Source organism: Bactrocera tryoni, unplaced genomic scaffold (genome assembly GCF_016617805.1).
Source record: "Bactrocera tryoni isolate S06 unplaced genomic scaffold, CSIRO_BtryS06_freeze2 scaffold_120, whole genome shotgun sequence".
Classification (NCBI taxonomy): Eukaryota; Metazoa; Arthropoda; class Insecta; order Diptera; family Tephritidae; genus Bactrocera; species Bactrocera tryoni.
Genome location: NW_024395835.1, coordinates 1,172,720 through 1,177,961, shown reverse-complemented (window position 1 = coordinate 1,177,961; position 5,242 = coordinate 1,172,720).

Genomic DNA, 5,242 nt, shown 5'->3' with positions numbered 1-5,242 from the left:
TTAATATAAATTTATACTTTAAAGAACCAAAATATGAAAAAACCATAGTTAATGTTGCTTTCTCCTTGAAGAAAGTCCAGGGCCTTTGCAATTGGTTCCATTACCAAATTGTACATTTCCAGGTACTGTATGTCTCTTGCAGAAAACTGTGGCAAATTCAACTTATCACACAGATTATTTAATTTTTCTTTGTAGCAATGTAGTTTTTTAACTGCGTCATGCAATGAGTTCCAACGAGTAACAACGGGCAAAACCAATGATTATCCCAGGTGCCCTTCAATTATTTCCGACGACTTTGTCCACTTGCACTTCTTCCACAAGTTGTAGCATTTATCGAATGTCTAAAAAAATTAACATTAAACACATTTTCACAATTACAAAACGTTTTCTATTGCATTAAAAAAAATTGTTCCTTACATTTTTTCAATTTCAATGATTATTTTTTTGATGCAAAATAATACCATTTGTTCTGTGACTTACCATCTTATGCTGGATATATAGTGGCTGCTCAGTTTTTTAAATTTTATCGAAGTCGGTTGAATCAAGCAAATTCAGAGTAAGGCTGCAACATCTCTGATGTGTGGGCAACAAACTTTCATTATCAAAGACTGGCATTTCGTCATTAATTTCATCTTCGAAAAAGTCATTTCCCACACCATAATCTCTGAACGCTTTTACAAAATTTGAACCGTTGTCTGTAATGGTCAAGACAATGTTTGAGCTGTTCAAATTAAAGGCAGTGTTGATTTCAGTAATCATCTGCGCAATATTTTCCGCGGTGTGTGCTCCACAAATTCTTCTACATGCCAAAGCTGCCGATTTGCGTTCGAAATTGTCTGTAAGCCAATGACATGTATATCCAAGGAAGCTTCTATGATTTCCAGACTAAACATCTGCTGTAGTACAAAAATATTTAGAGCAAACCATGTTTTCTTTTACATTTTCCATCATGATGGTATATTTTGTTTCCAATTTCTTAGCCGCTGTTTGCCTACATATCACCTTCATACCTGTACTTTGAAAAAGATCTATAAAGGATTTCTTTTCCAGAATGGAAAGGGGCAATGAACAATCAATCATTGCATGTAACAGTTTACCATCGAACTCAGATTGCCAAAAGGGCTACCTGTTCCGCACTTAATGAGCTCTTTCGTTTACTTCCAGTAGTATTAAAGTCCAGATCTTCAATACTGTCGTCTGCGCAGAAAAATCGGTTTCGGAAACATGAACAACAGACATTTAGACCTAAAAATAAATTTTATTATTAAAAGTTAACAACAATTATGTTTAATACTTAACAATTACAATAGTTCATAATTAATGTTTTCTCTTTTGCTAGTTAAAACTCACACCCTTTTTATGAATTAAAATACGTGATTTCTTGGTGTCTTGCTACTTTGATTTGGCACTCTTAAAATTACAACGCAGCTCAGTAGTAAAGCGAGTTAGTTATTATGTAGTACATACATATGTTTGTATGAATGTTCAATTGGCACACTGGGGAACATAGAAAGGAACGTGCATGTTTGCCTTTTTGAGACATTAGCAATTTTTTTTCACGATACAATTTTCTGGATAGATTTTTATAAAAATGTAGTTCATCCTCTAAAAAATGTCATATGAATTACAGTTTAAAGCTGTATACAAAATTTATGACAACTTACAAAATTTTCGTACAAATTTCAAAGACTTTAATAAGAGCGTTTATAATATTTTTTGTATGCAGTTTTATAGTCCATTCAATGCTAGTATAATAAAGAATCAACATCAAACTTTCAAAAAACCTATCGAAAAAAATATATCATGAAAATCAATGCTAATACCTCAAGAAAGCAAATATTGTTCGCGGTTTTGCTGCCCACTGTACAGTACATTCAAGCAAAAAGAGTTACAAAAACAAAGTGGCAAAATTTAATGAGCACTTATGCTAGCAAAGGTGCATATGTTACATACATATGTGCAATATCTCTAGCTTATAAGGAAAAGCTAAGCCGACGATACATACGTAAGCATGCATAAGTTAAGTGTTAGTTTGTAAGTTTGTTTGTAAAATTGAACTAATGTTACTAAATTGGAGTTATTGAAATGCATTATTTAAGTGAGTACTCCCATTTGAGTAACAGTAATGCAATATTTAAGTGAGTACTATTTTTGGAGTTGTCAATCGATGGCAAACAAAATCTCACTGACCGTACTTTTGAAATGTTGGTATTAAAGAAAGCAAATAAAAAATAAATTATGTTTGCCTAATTTTAGTGCGGCAACACTCAAATAAATGGTATTTTGAATAATTTCCTCATACTGCAATTTGTTTTTCAGCTGGTACATATAAATACGTACTATTATTTTTACTCTTTAAGATATAGTGGTTTATGTTATGAATTATCATTTCGATGAACATCAGTAGTAATAACAAAAAGTGAAAAAAAACAACTAACATGAAACACTAGTGCTATAATTTCGAAAAATAAATAATAATCAAAAACAATCAAAAGTAATCTTTGAAAGTAGTCAAATTATTTTTCGATTACTTTTTATTATTTTTGATTATTTTTTCGAAATTTTTATTAATCTTGACTATTTTCCGATTATCTGTAATCGTAGTCAATTAGTAATCGTCCGAATCTGAAAATAATCGTAATATAATCATTACTTCACCTTTCAAAAAAAAATTTAATTACTAATTATTATGATTAGTAATCATTACTTAACAGCTTTGGTTTCAACAATAAATAAATTTTAAAAGTTTCCTGAAGTATTTTAAACATCTGTTTACTTTTTAAACGACTAAACTTATATACCTAAAACATGTTTTAAACATTTGTATTTAGGCCTTTTCATCGTCCAAGCGGCCGTAGAAAATATTGGGCGGTAGTTCCATTGCCTATTTTGAATATGTTTCTTTAAATTGTTGGCGATGCTTTTTGACTTCATGTACCATTTCAAACATTTGTCATACTTCACTTATTTTCCTTGATAAATTTTCTGCCCTTAATAAAAAATCATATTAACGTTATACTTAAAAGTAAAAACCGTTGTGACGAAAAATCGAATATGCATATTTACCATACCAGCTAATTTTATGCTGGTGTTTTGCGATGACAAGTGGCCCTATTAAAGCTGTACTGTTAAAAATCGCAATTCCACAACTTCTTTGTGAACTGCTATCGCAATTCACAAAATCGAACTCTATCACAGTTCACAAAGTTGGAACTACTATAGCATTTCACAGAACTGCTATTTATGAAAAAGTGATCGCAGTTGCGATTTACGATTTTCAAACAGAGTGAACAAAACCGGTCTACCGGTGGGTAGTGAAATATCGCTCATCACTAATCCGGTCCATTAAATTTTCACAGACAATTCATGTTGAGTAAGCAATCATCTTCTTTTTTGTAGCCAGTTCAAAATTGTTCAGCTGGGTATATTTTTTTATAACTGTCCGAATTTAATCTTTTTGGTTGAATGAAGCTTAAAAGTCTCACCTTTCCAACACTATATCGTAAGTATGATGCAATGTGATTGGCAGCACTGAGAGATATACGACTGCAAAACATCTACTGACAAAACTCGAAAAGACTTTTTCGACTACCCAATATTATCACAGATTTACCTAAACGCCAAGTATAATATTGACAGATAACGAATCAACATTCACACGAACATATGAGCGAAACAAGTTTACGAAAAACTACAAATTGTACATATAGTAAGATCAACGTTTCATGCGGCAACCAACGGTCAAGTTGAGCGTACACATAGTACTCGAACTCGCTAGAGTCCTAGCACAGGAACATAACCAGTCACTCTGTCACAGGAGAGAAACCTGAGGACCTGTTTTTCACTCGAGGAGGTTAGCCTGACATTAAAACAAACTCGAAACAAATCAAAACAAAGTGCTTTCATACCACCATAAAAATCGTACAAAAAAGGGGACGTTATATACTCCGAGAGAAAATATATGCAGAAACATACAAAAAAAAGAAGACGGAGGTGACACAATACTTTCAAGTTATACACAAACACAATATACGAGTGTAAAAGCATGCCAAGAATAATAATTTTATTTTTTAACTTCCACCGCCCTCTGCGACGGTATATGCAATTGATTTAAAGAGCAAAAATAATGTATGTATTGATAGAAACCGTCTTGTATGCGTGTATCATGGCACTTTTATTTTATATCATGTAGCAAACATTTCAAAAATATTATATTAACACCCTTTGAGAAAATAGTACGATCACAGGAAGTGTGCAGAATATGCGAAGAAAGCTATGAATTGTGGGATATGCCGTATTCTACATCGCAGATCCTTCAGCGTTTCAATGCAGTAGTCGGTAACTTCTTTGTCTTTTGACTTTTCTTCTGCGCAAAATGGCGCTACCAGTGATCAAGTTCACCTATAAACTTTAAACGCCGCACGACGTTGTCATTATCAAAAGAGGCCTATGAATCTATCTATCAAGCAGATGGTAAGATTTTCCATTTCTTTTCGTTTTCAAAGCACATCCATCCAATAGTTCTCTTATAAAGCGCGTCTTCAAATCTTCGTCGATTTTATTCAACAGAGGAATGTACACTGAGACCCTTTAGTATTCTTCGCCAGTTCTCACGCAGAAATTTCCGCGTTTTGTCGACCGCAGATTCTCGGTTTTTCTTTGTCAACTTTTTGGTCTGCCGCCATTTTTTTGTGGATGGCTCGGAATGTTCCTCAGCTTTTTTGGATTTCGAGGCTGACATTATTGTTGGTGTTAATGTTGTTTCCAGGATAGGCGAAGACAGGAGCCTAGTCCCGAGTGCGACGACCGTTTGTTTGATGACAGGAGATATTTAGTTTTGCCATCTTTCGCTGCCAGACCCATTTTCTTTCCTTCCTTATAAAGTCTGGAGAAATCAGATCTAACGGCGCGAGTGTTGAGGCAAATGATATCAATATCCATCAAAAGGGGGTCTTTCATCCGTAGTTGTTTTATTTTTTTCATTGGTAGTGTTTGGCGTAGCGGGGCCCAAATCCAGCGCACAACCCTGGGAAGGGACGTTTCGCCTTCTCACTTTAGCTCGCCTTTAAACGGATGTTCTTAGGCTATCCAGAGAATACTTGGTCTAAATCAGGAAGTCATGAGCCGCTTGAGGTACGTGTAAATAAATGGGTTCTGCCCACTTCCAAGTGAATGGCGCTCAGGGAACTTTCTTCACTTGCGTGAACTTCTACACATGAATGCATCCTACATTACGCTCTCA